The following is a 21,662-nucleotide window of genomic DNA, read 5'->3' as shown; positions in this document are numbered from 1 at the left end:
GTAAAATATGCAGCTATTATAAGAACTGTGTGTGTGATAACATGTGGCAGCTGTCACACTGTGTAGACCTGTAGTGAGTTGTTGTGTTGTCTTAATGTTTATTTGCTCCGTGCTTACTGACAAACTGTGCAATTTGTTTGGGATGGCTGGCTAAAGCTATTTCAGATGTTTGATAGTTGCTGTGGTGGTTCGAGTCCAGGCTGATGGAGTTAGAGATCGTGAAATTGACAATAAGGCTGCTGTCAGGCCTGCTGATCAAAGGTTTTCAGGATGGGAGAAAGTTGAACATCTCTATGGTGACATAGTGTCTGCTTTTAGGGCCCAATCACAGTTAAGTTATGTTACACCTTTCACTAAACCATCAGATTGGCTTTTGTGGATTAACTGTGGGTAGAAAGATGAACAATCATTAATTTTATGTTGTGCATGTAATAGAGCTGAAGGATACGAGTGAATTAATTGCACCGCCCTAGGCCCAGGGATGGTTAGCTATATTTGGCTGGTATATTTATTATGTTAACTGTCTGAGGTAACATTTCCTAGTTTATTATCATTGAACCTTTATCTGACCCGTGTGTCCCATTGAGATTGAGCACTAATAGCCAAGATAGCAGCAATTAAGTCTTTCATTTAGTGATTTATCATTTGCGAAGTGATACAAAAGATGGACACATGTTTGTAGCTAGTTTCTTTTTTTTCTCTCTTTTTTTTTTTTACTCCGTACCTCCTTCTGTCTTGTTTTTGTTTGGTTAATTTGTGTAGCTCTAATTAAAGGAGGAGGGAAAATAAAATAAAAAAAGACCAATTAGCTCATTTCAGAAAAAAGAAAGAGAGAGAAAAAGGCAACAAACAACATAATTACCTCAGTCTCTCCACCCAACCTGCCTTGTTTTCCCTAACAGCACCTTTCTGCAGCGTAGATCAAATTTACTTCCCCCAGTGAATTTGACCTACACCGCACCATAAAAATCACTTAACCAAGTGAATTTGATCTAGGCTGAATTGGATCGAGTTACGTGCTGTGGAAACCAGCAAAGAAAAGGTGTGATTGAATACTACAACAGACCTTGACTGAGGCGAGGCTTTTCTGATAAGAGTGGACAAATTGCTTCTCAGCAGCTGTCCCAAACCAATTAACCTGTGGACGCTTGCAAATATACATTTTTACACTTTGACTGGACATAAAAGGAAAGGCATGCGTGTATGTAGGCCTATAACTGATTACTTACTTATACGGGTTGATGAGAAGAAATAATGACAGAAATCCATCTTTTGAGAAATGTGAGCACTGAGGATATCTTATTACAGAGCTAACTGTGGATTCTTAGATCAGGGATTTCAAATTACAACTAATGACACAATTTACAGCAGCCGTCTCAGGTCTCTGTTGCTTCTCTTGACTTTGACGTCTGTCTTGACAAATAAAACATAGAGAATAAGAAGAATGAGCTCATATTGATTATTATTATTTGCATCAAGGTGATGAATATGAAAATAATTGAACTGATTATGCAGCCCACACTCAAGGTGAAATCATTACAAAAGCCACCCACGTCTTAGGTTTTGTCTTTAAAGAACAATTCATTCCACAAAGGTCTTCTAATGGTACAGATGAGTCTGTCTCTGTTCAGTGACTGTGACTGATCTATACAAGAATAGGAGAACAGGGGCCAAGAGTAAATAAACAGGGGGTGGTTGAGTTGTGTAGTTATGGTAGTATTTCTGGTTTGCTCATAAAGGGCTGCCATAATTAAAAGTGACAGAAACATAGACAAACACATACACACAGACACACACACACACTCCTGGACACAAATTTGTTCTGCAGTAATTAATTTCCTCAGAAAAACCGAGTTATGCAGGAGCTTTTCTTGTTTCAGTCTTGTCACAACCGTCAGACTGAATATATTAGTCTCCCTAGTCACATAATGAATTATTCTGTGTACTTTTCCCTCTTCACTGGTTAAGCCAGAGGATAAACTAAAAAAATGAAAAGCAAAAATGAAGCATAGGCCAAACTGTGTCACTGAACTTAATACATGCAAACCCTGTAGCAGCACCACAATGGCTTGCTAGGGATTTTTTTTTTTTTTTTGCACTTACTGTCTGCTAATACTGTGTATGTTTGTTTACATCTTTGTCCTCATATTATCACCATCCTTGATGCAAAGGGAACTACTGTACTACCTGGCCCAATTTTTTATACAGTTCTACAGTGCGTGTAAAAAACAAAAACAACAAACTGCTCTTTTTTAACCACACACAATGCTGTTTCCCTCACCAAGCCTCTCACTGTGACTCCTGACATCTATTTTTCAATGACACACTTCAAACCCTGACTGGATTCTCTTAATTTTTTTAATATCATCTGCACGGACAATGAGCTGCTTCAAAGGGGACTTTTTTGTCCAAATATACTGTATATAATGTCAAATTGAAAATGGAGGAACACTGTGGAAGCTTGAAATCAATAAATGTCAAAAAAAGATATAAAGATGAATATACAGTAGATTCAGATCTATAGGCCTGAGGTTTTCAGGCACATAAAGAGGACTGGCTGGAATGAACCTGGCTTAGAGAGAGATTGCAAAAGACTGGTCGACTGTGCTCTTAATAAACTGTGTGATTGCTATAGGAGCTCTGCAGAATGAAGAGTGGGGGTCAGTGGAAGCCTTAATGCTGGAGAACAAAATTGAGCAGCAGAGAAGCTGCGGATAACCTCAAAATCCCTGATGTTCGAGAGGAGTCAGAGGGGACCGATGTAAGATGATACTTATTTTCTCTGGTCTCCAAACAACAAATGTCCATGTGCCTATGAGCAAAGCATCTAACATCTTACTCTGGTTAAGGGGAACCATTCACCTGTTAGCATTATGATGAAAAAATGCTCAATGATCAATACAAGATAGCATCTGGATTGACCAAGGGAGCAATATAATGTTGATTTAGCATTGTAAGTTTATGGTAATATTTTGCTGCAGTATTGTTAAACTAGCTTGCCAGTATTTGCATATTTTCATGATTTCATTGATGGCATCTATACATTGTGATAGGAATTTGGATGTGAATGTACATTGTCAGTCTCTTTGGCACAGGGGCTTTGGATCGGCTTCAGACAATGCGGTGTAAGAACATGATTTGTGATTTTATCAAGCTTCTATTACAGTAGACTGACAAACCTTTGTCTACTACAGACTAGAATCACACAGTGTAAAGGAGCCTTTACACTTCAGTATCTTTACTGATGTGCATGGAGGAACATGACTCTGTTCTTCTTTGATTCCCCATCATGAAACACATCACAAGACACTGTCAAAAGAGGAAAGAGATGCAGCAAGAAAAAAAAAAAAACATTCAGGTCTGGATCTTGTGTCCAGCTCTGTTGTTACACTATGAGTGAACCTTGACAGGATCAGCAATTGTTGCACCTAAATGCTTTGTTTGTTCCACATAGCCAACACTTGATGTCACCCAGTCGGATTCGGGAATAAAGTGTTTTATTCCTGCTCATTATATCAGTGATTATCAAAGTCTCCGCTGGTGGGGGTGCTTCTGAAGCCTACAACTTATTAAAATGAAACACACTCGATTTCTGAGCATGTATTTCTTGGACCACCACAGCGGTCATATAGACAGCTTTGTGTAGACTGTGGCCACTGGACACAGGAATTTAATGTTTCCATTTCACGGTTTTTCACCCGTGTGTGTGTGGTTTTTTTTATAACATTAATTTATATGAGAGAAAAATATTGATAGATAGAGAAAGAGCACATGAGCACGAGAGAAAAGACACTCGGAACGCACCAGATTTCATGTATAGCTACCGGCAAAATACAAAGAATATACATGTATATGTGACCGATGTTGTCTGGCCTGCCCTGCGTGAGTTTCGAACCCGGGTCCCCTGCACAGCGAGCGACAATGCAAACTGTTTTGCCAAGAGGTCAATGACCACTTAGCAAGTGGGTTAGCACATCTTTTATGCGTGAATGAGTTTAACTTCAGTACCGCTAACCGCCACACGTCGTCACTTCTCCTTACTGGTACCTCGTAACTGTGGCTATACCCGCGGACCTCTGTGACATACAGTTTATGTCCAGGAGACTTTGTCCCATCCTCAAGGCGTGGGGCTTGAGAATTCCACCTCGTGTAAAGTGGGGCATGACGGAAAAAGTTTAAGAACCACTGGTTTTATTAAAAATCTGAGCTAAACCAAATTGAACTAAACTAATCAAGTTGATGCCACTGTAACAGCTGCTTTGACCTTTTTCATATCTTGCCTATCATTTGATTATCTACCTCTGCAAAGTACACTTTGCAGGCAAGTACAGATCCATACTGGAACTACCTTTCAGTTTTTTACTTATTTCCAACAGGTTTAATACTCATGCAATGCACAATACACATGTTGGCAGGGATTTTTTTTTTTTAAATGTGCTGGTGTGGATGTGAATTTTTTTGGGAAACGGAGGAGGGAAAAACTCAGTTTTGTGAATCTAACTTCAAACTTGGCCAGCACCCCCACAACACCTGAGCTCGTTAGCTGGAGAACTTGTGCTATGCAGTTTTGGTGTTAGGAGAGTAGCACAGAGTAATAATGAGCAGGGATTATGTAAGGCAGATACCTACAGTGGAGTGCTGATTCCATGATGTTGTGAAATCATCCGCAAGTTGTCAGGTTTTTTTTCTCTCTGTGAGAGATTTGCTTTCCCCATGTTGAATACATTTGATAATATGATTGCACAGTGGTTATCTCTCCTGCAATATTTATTTTGTTCCACCTGGAGGTTTCTCTTATTTCCATCAGTCACCTCCATAAACTGAGTCAGTGGATTACCCAGCTCATATCTAGGTTGCCCTTGGAATCAACGCGCACAGAGACACTTCTGCTCACTTCTTGGCCATATGATAAGACATTAATTGATTGTGATGGTTGTGAAGGTCCCACTGAGTGACAGTCAATAACACATTAACTAGCAAGGACTTGTGTCACCAGTCATTCCACCAGATACGGACCAGTCTACACACATGTACAGCACAAACACGACACACAAACATATATAAATGAGGTTACAAACACACACACACACACACACACACACACACATGCCAATCAACTGGTACTATCACAGAGGCACAGAGCGACCAGGCAATGCCACAACCACTCTGTTGTGCCCTGCAGACCTGTGATGCTGCAGCGGTCTTACTGTACATCTCCCTTTAAACACTGCATCAATAAAAATTTCAAAGGCAAATTACTCACATTAACCCGTTGTACCTGCTGCAAAACTATAAAATGCAAAGTTTGTTTACACACATAAGCACATGTGTTTTTTTTCTGGCTCATGTTATGAAATCCCTGTGGAGCGTCACGGCACCATACTTGATAACCATTGAATTAATGCCGGAATAAAAAGCCAAAGCCATTTACAAAGCCAAAGCATTTTTTTTAAACCCAGTATTCCTTGTAGCTTTGGAGACAGCACGGTACTTCAGATCTTTCCTTTGTGGTGTCATTTCATATTATTCATGGCCTCCCCCCAGCTTCCATATTTGTCTCTTCTGCATTCCTCCCTTGGCCCCATGCCCATCCCATCTTCTTATCTCACCCCTTTCTCTACTTCTCCTATCACTTTGAATCCACTTTCTGCATCCTTTCCACATCCTCTCCTGCCTCACGGCATTCATGTGGCAGCGGCAGAGCTCTGGATGTGGATTGCTATTTCACTCCAATCAAAAAAGGACACTAAAGACTCATTAACATACAAGTCACATGCACATACACACATACACGTGCACGCGCACGCAGGCACAGCCAGGTTTACAGTGAAAAGGAATTTTCTGACAAAAGGAAATGATAAGTAAAATGTTTCTTGATAGACTTCTGTTCTGCATCAATGGACCCACTGACATCAATGCAACATTAACCTTATGAAGAAAAAATGCTGATGTGTGAGAAGACATAATACACTCAATCTAATGAGATAGAATAGGGCTGTAGAAACCTAATAAAGGAGGTGGGAAGAGGAGGGTAGAGAGAGAGAGAGGGGAAATGGCGAGTCACAGAATGATGACTTTCTGCGTGAAGATGACAGTGACGGTTGAGGTACCACATGAGAAAGTGAGAGAGAGAGAAAAGGAATAGATGGAGGGTGAGAAAGAGAGAGACGGCATGACAGTTTTGAAGTTGACAGGCTCCATGGACAAATACAAGCAGTACATAGGTTGCCTAAGGACGTGCGTCTCGAGTCAGAGGAGACATGCACAACACACCCAGGGAACACTAACGCACCCTGGGCAAGGAGACCTCTTGCCTGGTCCAGACTCCTTATGTAAATACGGATCACAGTTTCTCGGTGTTTTGGGGTGATGAATAATCCTGAAAAATTCAGATGAGGAGAATGTTTGCGCAGTAAATTCTCCCCGCTGTGAGGCAGTGAATAAGCACAGTCGCAGCACAGACACGCAAGGAGTGAGGGATGAAAAGAGCAATGTTGTAATGTAAGCAGGTAAGTCTAAACCGGCGTGTGCAGCCATTACACTGTCATGAAAATCAATGCCTGGCCTTTGACTCGGACTGTGCATGCTTCAGTTACACTCCCCCTGTGATGTAGGTGGAATACGCCGGGTGAACTGTCTCTGCGGGACCGTGTTTTAGACATGGTTCATTTCCCCATCCTTCATGCGTTTGTTGTTTGCTGACACGTCTGCACAGGTCTTTGCTCCCAGGCCTCCCTCTTCATTTCTATTCTTTGAGCAATATAGAATGAGACCTGTTTCTGTCACAGTGACTGGCTTTGGTAATTCCTGGCATAAATTAAAACACTTCCCTCAACCAGCATCCTTTACAGCTCAGATGTGACCTTCACTACCAAATAAAATATTTAGCTGGAGTGAAAGAGCCTTGTTTACAATTAGAGAAGGGCACAGTGGTCAGGTGGAAAGATCTAACAGTCTTTACCTTGGCCAGTTGGTAAAGGGCACACGCTCCTCATGTGGGAGCTGGATTAAAGGGGAATTGCCGTTTTTTACAATCTGGACCTTATTTCTAGCATAAAATACGATCATTTACTCACCCAGATAACTTTGGTGTCATTACAAGTCGTTCCGACGAAATTAGATCCAGCCGAGAGCCGCGTATATCCGTATAATGTGAGTCTACAGGGCAGCGGAATGCAGCCTCAAAATAACACGTTATCTGCTGCGAAACTTGTTCATTTCACCAATATTTTGTTATGATAAACTAGTGCTGTTCCCCTCTGAGTCCGTGGTTATCTGTTGTCAACATCCGGAGTCTGTAGGTTGACCTACTAACCTCTGACCTGGATGATATCATCTCTGAGCGCTGCCCGGCTCATTCTGATAATAATCATTCCAATTCGGCAGTCCGATCCATTTTTACCGCAACTAACCAGAGCTTTAGTGAGTCCAGGCTGTGGAGAGGAAGACTGTGGAAGCTGAACTTTGTCCAGCTGGTCATTTTGTTCTGACAAGTCGGAAACACGCAGAAACAAACCATAGTAGCAGTAGCAACTTTCAGATAAGAATAATTAGGATTTCCCTTATCGTATTGTATCGTAGTATCACTTTATATTTAGAAAGAAGAGATCACAACATATGAACTGATTCTCAGTGTAAAATACACAGTAGCAGCTACAGCACACTGCCGGGCCTACCACTGTGCGGTCAGGACCCAAGGCCAACATATAATATGCACAATTTCAGCCAGTAATCACTCTGTTTCAAATGTCTGCCCAAATGTGCAGCGCTGCATGCCGATTCCCGAGGAGAAAGAAGCACTTAATGCAACAAGCGATAATGAGACATTTAATGTGATTGGCAGTGGTTTCGGTCTTTTGTTGTGGTGTTAAAACCGACACCACTCATCCAACAAATGAAGTTGGCACACTCTGAAAGCGCATCCCTTTGATCTGCACTCAGGCATCCATCTCTCAAACAGTAACCGGCTTCTGCCTTCACCAAACTGGGGCTATAGGTGTAGCAACAGAGCACCGGTGGCCCCGTTTCTCATGTTGCCATGAGGTCCGGAATGAACAGCAGCAGATTCCCACCACAGCTCTTTCTGACATAGATGAATTGTTGCTGTCCGGTGCTGGGGTAAGGGGGGGGGGGGGGTCCTGGATGAATCAGATTATTCTTAGGTCTTTTCTACTTCTGTCAGGTCTGACTGCTATCTTATTTCTTCCTTTATCTCTCCATCCAAACACTTGTGATTTTGCACTTTGGTACCTTTAAGCTGGTCTAAAAAAAATTCATCTTTCCCCTCTTGGCCTTACTCGTCTTACCATCTCTGCTCATTGTCCTCACTCCTACTCTTCCCCCTCTCTCACTCAAGAGAAAACCTCAAAACTTGGGATAATGATCACATCATAGACTCACATCTCTGCACTCACTGGCTCCCAATTAAAGTCAAGAGTTGGCTTCTTTAGAATAAAGATCCCTGTCCTAGTGCTGTTGAGGGCACTTCAGCTCCTGCTGCTCTCATTACTCAAGGTTCTCTGTGTGTCTGTCCATCTGCCGCCCCTTCCTGCCCATCAGCCACATGGCATCGCCTCTTCTTTCAGTGCTTTGCTGTTTCTTCCTTTGTGTAATGGACAACTGTATATAAAAAAGTATATCACAGTAAATAAAAAAATAATATTGATCAATAATGATAATTACCGATCATTTTCTTGCAAATATTTGTGGGGCATTTTATGCTTAAAGGGACAGTGTGTAACTTATTTGTTTTTTTATTAGCAAAAATCAAATATTGCTTCCATAGTAAATATGTATTTACCGAAGTCTAATCACAATCACATACAAATGGAAGCTTTTCGTAGCTGAGAATGAGATGTTTACAAATACATAGGTGGCCAGTGCACCCAACCAAGGCTTCCATGTTGCATCGCCATCTTTGAACCAAGTTTGTCCCCTTTCAGCTACTGTATTCAAACGCTCTACTGAGTGTCTGTGACTAGACTTCAGCAAGCCGGTCTTCTGTCGGAGGACGATCGACAATGTGTTTTTTGCCGTTATAAAACACACACACGGTTGCACCCCCATTTTACACACTGGAGCTTTAAAGCATCTAAAAAGAAATTTAATTTTGTGTTGATTTTGGCTACCCCTGTGGACAAAAGCGGCAGTGTTTTGCCGGAATGAAGACTGCATTTCCCATGAGCTCTAGTGCGTGTTGCTGTAAAGACGCTTATCTGGCTTGCACGTGCCGTCTCTCCTCTGAGTACCGTAAATCGTTTCGTCCAGTGGACCGACCCAACCACTGTCTCCCGAAGGTAAAGAGTTACACTATTTAGAAATAGCTTATCTTCCCATTGAAGGCCTCATTTGCTGTTGTAGGTTGTATAGACACATCAGCAGAAACGAGAGACTTTTACATATCTAGTTAAAAGTTCTTTGTGGCGGCTTTAAAGGGATAGTTCCGTTTTTTTGAAGTGGGGTTGTATCCGGTACAGATGACCCCTACAGTATACTATCTGCAGTAGACAACTCTGTGTTCTCCACCAGTTAGCCATACTAGTGCATAGTGCTGGAAAAAGATACAGGAGAGAAATGGCTGTGGACGGCCCCATAAGGCCAGAGCGATGCAATGCGTTACACAGCCTGCCTGCACACAGGAATACTGAGTGAGTTGTTTAGTTCCAGATAAACTTCTTTTTTCCAACCAGATAAGTGTACACTTAAACTGGTGTATTATTTTGAGATGGGACTTCTTGTAAGTAGCGAAAATACTGAGACTGTTCACATGATAGGTTTATGAAACAGGAAAGGAAACGTTTGTTCACAGGTCTCTTTGTATCAAGCTTTTTATCAACCTATTTTTCATATTGATCATCACGTGTCTTTCAGTAAATATCATTATCGAATAATTGCCCAACCGTATATTGGATCAAATTTAATGCAAGCAAGAACAGTCTTGATCTAGGCTATCTAGACCTTCTTCAGCAAGTCTTGCCAAGTGTAGGAAGCACCCAGCCTGACTTTTGTTCAAGTAGTCAGATGTAAAAGAAATAATTCCACATACTGAGTAGGAGGAAAGATGACTTCTCTGGAATGTAGCTGTCGTCCTTAACAGCTAAAATTGATCAAATGGGACAGCATTTATAGATGTGATCTGTTGAAATGGTTTGCACAATTTTAAAGCTGAGAAATTCAAAAGGATTTACAAGCTTTTTAGTTTGCAGCTCCATGGATAAAGCGCCGTTGTCAGGGCTGTACATTGAAGTGCATCGTGTAGCACTGACTGCAAAGGGTCCTAAATATTTCCCTCAGCTTCTTCAGCTGTAGAACAAAATGAGGGTATTTCAAGCAGAGGTTGAAAATAATGAGTAAGTTTGGGCATTAGAATAGAGATAGATGGCAGTTGCAATACTGAGGCTAAAACGCTCTGATTAAATATTCAGGATAAATGGCCTATGCGTTCGCATTTTTCTACAACATGACAGAACTCACAGAAACAGACAAATGAAGACACATAGATGAGTGCATTATGGATGATGCTCACTTAAACTCAGCCATTGTCCCTCTGTGCATTATCCTCTGAGAGTCCTCAGCAGCAGAAATGGTACATTTGAGATTTGAAACGTGGTGCACATGTCCTCTCTTTGTGTTCTAAAGTAGCTTTCACTTGACATTTGTGAAAGCAGAATACAGAAACCATGTGTTTGCAGCCACAATGATGCAATGAAAGACAAACACTGAATTTTGAGAAATGTACCCAGTCTTAACTTTTTGTATGTCTTTTCCTTTCACTGTATCTCTTCATATCCATTCAGTTGGTTTCTCCTACCTCCCACACGCTGCTTTGGGCTGCACAGTAGGTCATAGACGTGTTTGTGGGTTGTTGTTTTTGTGTGTGTGTGTATGTGTCTGTGTGGTTAAAGATCAGGGGGCAGTCTCTGTGACTCTTGGAAAACAAAACTGTTAGTTGTTCTCTCATCTCAACAGATGAGGGTCGGTGTTTACAACAAAGTCTTGCCGGGAAGGTGAGACTATAGATGCTTGTGAACGTGGCCCTCTCCGTGTGTGGGTGGTAACAAAAGCATCAACAGCTGTAGTAGTACTGTATTTTGAAGAGAAAAGATAGGTTTACACTGATTATTAGTGGACAAGCTTGCATTTGTGTTAAAACCCGCTTTTCTGATGATCACGCTGTCCACCAACACGTGACATTTTTAACATGTGAACAAGGGAAAAGACATTTGTTTCATGAGAAAACTTTGTCACCGATAAATATGAGCTGGAGCTAAGAGACATAAGCAGGTAGGCTAAGGACAGAATGGACTGTCTGTCCTTCAGAGAGAACAAATGTGTAAACCTCAAAACGATGACCTTATATTGTGCATGTGAAGTGAGCTAATGTACCTTCACTGTGTGTAAACAATGCATCAGAGCGCTCTGTCATATTGGTCAATCACAGGTCATAGGAAATGTCAGACTAGGCAGAGAAATAAGAAAATAAAAAACTAACATGCTAGCTAGACTTCCCATCGGGTTGTCGTAGGGCGTCATAGAGCGTCCTAGAGGCAAAATCACTGATCTTAAGTTATTTTACAATACATGTCCATTCGTCGTTCCCGACGTTCATAATCGGGCCTGGCGCAGGAGATTTGTCGGCCATGACAAAATAAATCGGCCTGTCTGATCCTGCCTTAATGAACCCTGTGTGCAGCCAATAAACTATTAAACAATAGATAGTACAGTTTATTTCTGTCCATTTACCTCTACTTAAGCTCCATATATAACTATAACTTCTTGAATTTAGTGTTCAAATACCCTGGACCCCACTGTGGTATTTTTGTTTTCTTTTCACTCACTAATGGTTGCAGCTGGCACAAAGATAATGCTTTTATTTGTTTGTGATATTTGAAAAAATGCACACTGATTACCCAACGTTCATCTGACCCTTTTATCCACTTATGTAGAATGAGCCAATAGTGACAGAGATGAGGCAGGGATGATAACTATAAGTCTTTTAATATAACATGACACGTGTCCCTCTGTGGCATTGAGCCCATATGGAGCTGATTAAAACATCAGTGAAGCCTCAGAATGGGCGCCATCGCTTTAATCTGCAGCGCCATGTAGATAATGAAGTCAGTCACATGGCACAGGTCTACCGCCATTAGCAGCAAATGGTGCACGAGGTGGGAAAGTTGATGTTTTTATGATTTTCTTTTTAACTATACCATGCTCTATGCTGAGGTTCAGCCATGAATAAACCTTCTCCTCTGTCAGCAAGGACGTGGGCATGTATACTGTATGTCCTGTTTTCTTGCCTCATTAATGTGGCAAGTACTATAGGCTACTGGACTACTGCACAGACAATACAGTACATATCCACCTATTTTTCTGTCATTAGGTAGTAAAAGGAAATAACAGGGTGGAAAATAAAGACCACATGGAACATTTTAGTATGAGCAAGGGTGTATTTAAAACCCAACAATAGACTGATTTTGAATTCAATCAAGTTGTGAATAGCTTCTCTTTGTTTGGCCACTGGATTTGTGTGTAATTTCTCCCAAAGGAAAAAGCCTTTTGAGTGTTAAATCAGTCTGCAATTGGTTCCAAGCAGAGGGAACAGGATACATAAAAGCATCCCACCAACATCATCTCAGGCAAACACTTTTTGTACTCCGTTCGGTGACCATGAGACTAACAAGCTTGTTTGTGACTGCGAAAAGCAACTCTGCTGTGCCCCATCACACTGTCCACATGCTGCTCAGCTTGGCAGCTTCAGAAACGAGTGACCTTGAGCTCCACCGTTGCTCCACAGTTTTCTGCTCTCTGTGCCTGAACCTTCCTTAGTCACTTTGATTCGACAAATCAGTTTGTAACGGATTCTCGTAAAGGACAGAGATTCAGTGTCTGGCCGTCATTAAGCGACGAAACAGGGATCCAAAAAAATTCCATCATCAATTATTTACCTTACAGCTCCACTTCTCTCTACTCTTATATTTTAGTCAGGACATTTCTCTCTCTCTCACACTCTCTCTCCCCTCCTCCTGCTTCCCTCTACCTGCTGTGCTGTGCCATCTGATAAAATGTAACAATGAAACAGGATGGGAAAGTTGGCATGAATGCTGCAATAAACTGTCAACAGCAAACTTCATTTAAATTCAATTAAAACGCGTTATAAAATAATCATAAATCCTGCTTGTTGAAAGCAGCTTTTTCCTGGTGTTCACAACGGATACATCTTTCCCTCATATAATCTCTAAAATGGATAATTACCCTGCTTGAGCGAACAAACTAAATCAGTATCTGTTAAAGGAAGAAAAAGTTGAGCTGCTCGCTGGTCAATCTCTGGGGTGAGCAGTGCTTTGCATTCTAATTAATTTAGATTTTTTTCTTATCCAAATTCACTTTGCCATCACCATTTTATAATTAAGTCTAATTTTCCTCTTTAACCCTCTCTGCTTTTTTTTTTTTTAAAGCTCATACACCATACATACTGTATATCAGGGTTTTAAGTTATTAAGCAGCTTTGCACTCATTTTCTTTCTTTTCTTTCTCATTACTTCTCTTATGATGCATTTATATTTTATAATTTAAACTTCCCTTACTTATTGTAATTTTATTTTCTGCCATTCTCTGTTCACTCCCTCTTTGTGATTTTCTCTTGAAATATCTTTTTTTTCCTAGGCACAGCAGCCTCTGCTATTTGAAGAAGATAGAGTGGTATAAAAGGTTCTTCAGTTGCAGCATGACACAACATAACAAGTAAAAGCAGCGACTTCAAAGTTGATGCTGGTTCTATTAATTATTACAATGAATCCTTTGAGGATCATGAGTGTTTGCACCAAATCTAATGGCAACTAATTAAAAAAAAAAAAAAGGTCTAAACATTTAACCTTGAACGTAACAACATTAAAGGGCAAGAACTCCAGCAAATTATAGTGCTAATCCATTAAATACATGCTGCTTGTGATGTTAAATGCAAAATCATCAGTCTGTCCTCATCCTATCACAACCCAAGGAGGACTCGGCCACACTTCATGGCAATCCAGTCAAACATTTTTCGGTGTGTACTTAATAATAATAACAATACATTTTATATTTATGTGCCTAGCACTCAAGGACATTGTACATTGAATAAAAAAGTGCAAAACAAACAATGAGACCATGAGAAATACACAAAGCTCTAGACTGGCTATTTTAAACCAATGCCTAAACCATCGCACCATTAAAGAGGCAAAGTAATTTCCTGACACGGCTGAGCCTTTAACAAACGCTGCTCGGTCTTGAATAGTGGTTATATTAGGGACTATTTTCAACCGTGGAGTAACACCTTTGGTTCAGTGGTTGGTAGAATCGACTCAAAACAAATGACGACTGTGTTGGTCATCATGATGTCACCCAGTGCAATGATGTGTTTTACTGATGCACCATGGGGCCAGAGTGGACACTAAAAGCAATATCAAGCTTTAACCACAAAGCCAATACCCCTCAGTAGGATTCCTCTGTTATTGTTAGTAGTGCTTTTTTATTTTTATTTTATTTTGTCAACAAGAAAAGTACCAAATGTTGACTGCTTCACCCTTCAAACATCTCACTGTTCCCCGGAGTAAAAAAGAGCTGCAGCTACGTCTGTCATATCCAGGTATCCCTTCCTAATCTCTCTTTAACTCCCTCCTGTGATGCCTCTGCTGTCACCCACATCTCTCAAGCTGGCAGTCGTGCCGACACTCTCTGCCTCCATGTCTCACTCGGCACAGAGTGTGTCAAGTTATAGCGTCGGTACGAGCCAGTGAACAGGTCTCCGTGTCAAGCCTGAGATGTCACACAAGCTCATTTCGTGGTAACCAGTGCTAATATCATAAATTCTTTATTGCATAAGGTGAACTTAAGAGTCAGCGACTGCTTGTGCATAAAACATGATCCACTTCCAGCACCTTGCTCACTGGTCAGGGTCTGTGCGGTGTGCGCGTGCGGCACGTTGCTCATGTGTGTCAAAGAGGAAGTGAGAGTCTTTAATGTCACAGTGCTGCCCCTCCTCCTCCTCCTCCTCCTCCTCCTCCTCCTGCTGCTGCTGCTGCCAGGTCTGCGCCTTTTCCCAGCTCACCTCAGTGGCGGCTCTGTGGCTCTGTGGCTCTGTGGCTCTGTGCTTTGGCCAGGCTCAGAGAAGCACGTCTGTGTATCTGGAATCTGCATCTGCCTTTACTACAAGCCCTGTTCAACAAATTAATGCCACTTCCTTAAGTGAACTTATACCCCGTTACCCCCATGACATTAAGATCATACATCATATTGTGGATCCGTCATCTGGAAGAAATCCTCGGTGGATTACGAAACGCTTCATTAGCATGACATGAAGTTCAAGTTGGTGTGTGTAACATAACATGAACTAAGCACCATCATCAAAATTGCTATGATTTATTTAGCATTCTGCCATCATCCACTCATCAACACAAGTTAATAGAGGCCATATCAGGCAGCACCAGGCTGCGGTGTTGCCTCACAGCAGTCAGCAGTTAGATGTGTTTGTGCCTCCCACAACAAGCCCGGGGACAGGACATGTTTACAGGCGTATATGTGTACGTGTGTATGCACATGTGGATGTGGGAGAAGGCCAAAACTGTGGCTAGGCGATCGGCGGGGGTGCAGAACTTCCACGCTTATGTTATGGCACTAATCTGTGTTATTTCATACACTGCAAACATTTTGCATGTTGTAATTTAGATTTTTTTCCCCCTTTTATCCCTTCCCTGCTTCCCAATTCTTATGATTTTCTTTGTATAGCCTACATGTCCCAGAATGCCTTTTGGCAAGCCTAGAGAACATCTGCAGATGTGCTGCTTTCAGCTGGATTTCAAATAACCCTGACAACAGCAATAATTAATACTAGGTAATATTATGTAAGACAGTGTACAATTATACTGGAAAGATTCCAAACAATATCATCTGAATATGATTTAATTTTAAGTGCCTGTGTTAGGGCCACAGTTATACATATGAGTCACCAGGGTAATGTAATAGTTTGCAGAACTTTTTGGATTAACCTCCGAGGGGGTAGCTGACCTTTACCACCAGTGGCCTATTAGTGACCAAATTTTGGCACTATCCTCTTGTTTTATTATGAAAACAATCTTTGCTTTATCATGATCCTTTATTTTTATTTTTTACCATGTTGGCCAGGTTGTGCTTTAACAAAAATCTTTATTTAAATCCCACCTGTATGGAGGATTAGACATCAGTGTGACAGTGTGATGAGATTTGTATTGAGAACCATCACTGCAGAAGGATGCAGACACAATTGTTCTTACACTCAGTGATCTACAATGTAACTGCTCTTCTGCTGGTTTGTGTAGGCACAGGCTGGAGCAGGTGATCTGTGTGAAGAAGAGTGTGCCTTCAGGTCAAAATAAATCTTGTGATGAATTCGTGTATAGGCTAAAGTGTTTCTCAGCACCCCTCCTCAGGGCGCAGGACACTAGTGGTTTTCTGTGCATGCAGCCAGCTCCTTGCATTAATAACCAAGCATCTCATAATGTGTGACCCTTGATGACATGGCACAAATGAGAAGTATGATGTGTTGATTGAGGGGGAAAAAAGCATTAGAAAAAGATAATTAACCTATTGCTTCAGAGAGAAAGAGTAGTAATGTTCACCACATTTCCACCTATTCTCACTACATTACTATTTTACATGTTGCATACTGGTCCATCATAAGGCTTAACGTGGATTTCTGTTATAATTTGCATACATGCTTGCATCAAAAACTAAAATACTTAATTTAAAAAATACATATTCAAAAGGCTGAGTCAGTGACGCAAAGTGGAGAGTGCAGTGGGGAAAACACAGGTACAGTATTAAGTACGTATATATAAGTGTATATAAGGTTTCACCAGTGACAATAAGGGATGCATACATCCCTGTCAGGTCTTAAACAGATGTAACCCCGCCTCGATTTTCCACAGTTCTTTACAGTCACCGCTTCCCGTGCCTCCGTCAGAACTGAAGGTAACTCCACTCCAGCGCGTAAAGCTCTTGGTCACCAGACGCGGACACCGCACAGTTTCTCCCTCGTCCTCGCTTCATTTCTCTGAACGGAAAACTGCAGAGAATCATTCCCCGAGGTTTTCACTAAACGAGCGGAAGAAAAAAAAAACTGCAAATGAACTACATGATCTGAAGTGGGTTTTATTTTTGTTCCCTTTTTCACGTGCATGTGTTTTTGGCGCTGAGTATCGCAGTTTTTTGTTGTTGTTGTTGTTGTTGTCTTTTTTTTCCTACCAGCCCACACTGATGCCTCGCACCCGAGTCGCTGCACAGACTCTGTTGATTTACAAAGAGTAAACAATGTGCAAAGCAAAGGAAGGATACCGTGGGAGCTAATTGTGGATGCTCTTGGATTTAACAGCCGGTGCCTGTAAAAACAAAGATTCAATCAAACTTATGGCGTGAAGGTAAGACACTTATTTTATTTATTTTTGCATTTGTTTTTAATGCGATTTGCCAAACTTAACAAAAACAAGATCATATACAGTTCGAGTCAGTCCGTGGATCTAAATATTGTTTAGATGAGATGAGTGTGTTTTCTATCCTGCAGGGATCGGTGGTCTCATTCAGCCCATGTCTCATTTAAGACTCGGGGGCTGATACAAAGTGATTTATTGGCTGTGATCTCTTGGATATTAACTTTCAAGGTGAATGTGCCACTTGCTGTTGGTATAGCCTACACTATTTGTCGCTTCCCTCCAAAGCCCATTTTCCCATTTCCACACGGACACTGTGTGTGAATGACCGGGTGCGCGCGCCTCAGCGCACAGTCGGTGTATGTGCCACATACACAGCTGTTTGTATAGAGAGAAGGATTTGTTTGTACACAGTACGTCGGTTGTTTACTGTATTGATCCATGTTGGCTTTTAATGTAAAAAAGAAAAAGTAGAAGAAGTCTGAAAGCAAACATTTACTCTCTGAGCTGTGGTTTAATTCTTGAGCGTGGCAGTGTGCCTGTGTCAGACTGTCCTCTCCTCCTACTCACGGATTTGGGATCTGTTTGTACCTTGTACCGGTTTGTAATCAGCGCTGGGCTCTCTGGAGGGAGCGCGGCTCAGACTCGGAGCTTGGTGCCGGGCAGGTGACTGCATGCTGCTCGGCTACACAGCCGCTCCTGTGCGCTACCAACACCCGCTGAGCGGCTTTCCCAAGTTGACAGCAGCAGCAGCATCAGGCAGAATAAATGAGACACGGCGCCCTTGATAGACCTGCGTGGACTTGCAGCGTGTCCGTGGTCGTCAGTAAGCAAAATTTATAGAGACCTTGTCATGGTTCAGCTATTTTAAAGGCTTGTATTTGTAGCCTGGTGTTACTGGTTTTTATATCCTCAAAACTTTTGAATAGATTTGCAGTATTGCAGTGCTGTTTTTCCTTTATGCAACGTCGTAAAAAATACTACATGACAGTCAATGATGATGGTGATTATGATGGTCATGATGCCTGACTTAGAAATACCTAAAAGGGAGAAGATCAAAGAAAATTGGCTACTGTAGAACATCTCCATACCAAAAGCTGATGACTCAGGTAGAAAAAAAAAAGACTTTGACATTTGGTCAGCAGCTGCTCTGTACGACAGCAGCTATGGATCTGTCACTAGCTCAGCCCTGGTCAAAACACCTGACTGCCAAATTAGTGCTGCCACTAAAAATGACATATCGCCAGGCTTCATTTGACAAGGAAAATTGGTTATGTCAACTCCACTTTGGCAGGATTAATGATTTGAATACTCGCTTATAGGAGAAAAAAAGTCACCGGCTAATCCAAAGTGAAAGCATCTTTAGTTAAATACCAAGATAATCTGCTCAGACTTGATGTGGTGCCTGTCTGCTGTCTATCCACTGACAGTCTTCAGACACATTGTTCATCCATATGGATCCTACACTTCCCTGTCTCTAATCTGTCAGACAGTATTGTGTGGAAAGCAGGCTCATCAGAGCTGTCTAACACAGGACTGGCGAGCCCAGCTGCTTGAAACAGACAGCGGCACTGAATCAAATCTCCTGATTGCTTCCAGGCGATTGTCCATTTAAAAGGAGATATTTATCTCAGCATGAATTATTTGACCTAATATCAGAGGACAAAAGGACTTCCCACTGTGGGAGATTGGCTTACATCAGGATACTCATATAAAGGTGGTAAACAGTGTTTAAGAGGATAAGGCAGAGCATTAGCACATTATTTAAGAGGTTTAACGCAAAATCACTTGATGCAGCTGGCCAGTCAATACTGACATTTCAATTCAACACAGTGCTCCCAAGAGAGGTGACATGCATTCAACAAAAACAATGCAGTGGCGCAGTCTGTGCTCATGAAATCCAATTACAAATCCAAACAAAAGTGATTTGTTTATAGTGTTCTGGTGCTCCCACAATTTCATCCAATATGTAAAATTAAAAACTTATTTCTGAAAAGGACACATCTGACAGTTATTCACCAGAGAAATCTCACATTCACTGAAGTGCAGAGGGCCAAGCTTAAAAACAAACAAACAGGAAACCATAATGCATACAGTATCTTTCTTTTCATTAAAGGCCTGCTGCAAATTTTATAAAATTCGTCAAAAAGATACACAAGGCCCGAATCCTTTCATTTCATTCTCTATAAAAGAGCAGTGGAGCGTTGCTCAGGAGAGGAGTAACTCTGGTTTGCCTCAAAAACAGGTTAATCACTTTCTTGTGTACTTTGATACTGATATGATTATTTATGATGGTTTCGCTCTCTGAACAGTAAAATCACCTAGTTGTGGAGGCCCACAGACACCTTTTAACTGTGAATTACACTGCTCCTACACCAGATCAAGAAAATGAAAAAAAAAAGTGGATGTTTCTCTTAGTTGTGTCAGTGTACGCAGGAAAAAAAAAGAAAGGCTCAGGTCAGACCAGAATACACAAAACAAAGGAGTGGCCAGGGGAGCTTTGGTAACCTTTGCATGTGGATCCGTCTGAAACGTAGGCGAGCTAAGATGAAATATAAATAGTTTAACTTTACAGCACAACCGGAGGCTCAAAATGGCTTCCAATTTACAAACAGTGTAAACGTCAGCCCCTCTAACTCGCAGTGGAATTCTTTCATGTCTGAGTAATAAACGCGCCAGGCTCATGTGACAGCTCCAGCAACTCCAGAACCCTCAGCATGGCTCCTCGCGTATATATTTACATTATACGTACGGTGGTCACCTGGCTCAGCAGCCCGATTGTGTTTTGACAAGAAAATCATTTAATTGTATTGGATCTCTGTGAATGTATCTGAGTGGCCCACATTCTCTCTCCCCTGAAACCCATTCCTCAGTAAGTCAAATACGTCAACACCCGGGGGAGCAGCACCATCACTGAAAGGATGGAGGAGCCAATTAGGTCCAAAAGCCAATAGGAGATTCACCATGATGTAGTTATGCAGCACGTTACAGTCACATGCTGAGAAAGTTATGTCAGCTCTCTGCTCCGTCTGTACATTAATGGTGTGTGCGTGTTACATGTTATTGATCCATGTGGTGTATATGAAGAGTCTGATGTATTATTAGTAACAAGTGTAACTCTAAATCAGTGTGTGGTTTTGGTATTTTGTTGCAGTGAACATGTTCTCTATGTTGTGTTTCACTGGCATTTTTTTTCTCTTCTTTTTAACACTAATCACATTTGCTCTCACATATTTTATTTTTGAGTCTCTCCAGTTGTTACATGGTGTTGCCTTTATCGTGCAACTTGTACCATTGTTAATATCACTAACACTGTCACAAAGTCTTGTGAAGTGTCTTGCAAATATACAGATTTGCAAAAAGTGGCTGGTTTGCCATCAAAAAGAGACCAAAATAACTTGTATAGCCTACACCTGCTGCTTTGGCTGGTTGGAAATGCATCCCCACACATTGCTGGAATATAAAACAGCACATTGCTGTGGGTCTTTTGAAGCCTGAGCAACAGGCAGTCAAAAACATCTGTGTGCACAGAAAGAACAGTGAAGCTTTTCCGTGACTGTCTCCCTGAACCTCTGTAGACCCACACACACTCAAAATATTCCTCTAAATGGTGTAAAAGTGCTTAAGCTACACACTCTGAGGAAACCAGGCACCGCTTTGTACAGTTGTGCACATGGCCACTACATAGAGACATACACACACAGTCAAAGTGACTGAGCAAGGAATGGTAAAATTGGCTATAGCTAATAAAATATCAGAATAAAATGTCTTAAAAACTACATTGAGGTCCACAGGGGAATTCTCTGACTGTTCAAGCGAACAATCTTCACCAGTGGTGTGACAGACAGACACTGTACTCCCTCTGTCAGTGATTAACAGGCTGACAGAGGGAGAGGAATGAGGATGAAGAGCAAACAACAACAAAAAAAGAAAAAGTAATTTGGCAGTGGTATTGGTCTGAATACCCTGAAACAGGACGGTGTGGTCCATTCAAGACCGTCTCCCCTCAGACTTCAAATGAGTAGCTCTGTTTCCACATCATTCCAGCTCAAGCAGATGGTGTCTGACACACACAGACCCTAAAGGTGTGGAAAGAAAAAATATTTACTCACTCACAAGCTGCAGTCTTCTGGCTTTGTATCTCAGTCTTAAAAAGGCCAAAAATTAAAGGGTGAAAGTGAGATGAAGAGGGACGAGTGAGGACGATGAGTCAGAGTCAGTTGT

General features: G+C 41.5%; 1 protein-coding gene across 1 annotated transcript in view; it reads left to right on the top strand.

Moving 5' to 3' along the window:
- The first annotated feature begins 16,975 nt into the window (after positions 1 to 16,975).
- Positions 16,976 to 21,662, top strand: part of drd2a (dopamine receptor D2a) — a 53,310-nt gene continuing 48,623 nt past the window's right edge. The window contains exon 1 of the mRNA XM_085796507.1: positions 16,976 to 17,429. The gene's annotated coding sequence lies outside the window, so the exon portion shown is untranslated. The remainder of the gene's footprint in view (positions 17,430 to 21,662) is intronic.

This window comes from Trachurus japonicus, chromosome 13 (genome assembly GCF_045865225.1).
Source record: "Trachurus japonicus isolate A0001 chromosome 13, Traja_1.0".
NCBI lineage: Eukaryota > Metazoa > Chordata > Actinopteri > Carangiformes > Carangidae > Trachurus > Trachurus japonicus.
This window is presented reverse-complemented; position numbering and strand designations above follow the sequence as displayed.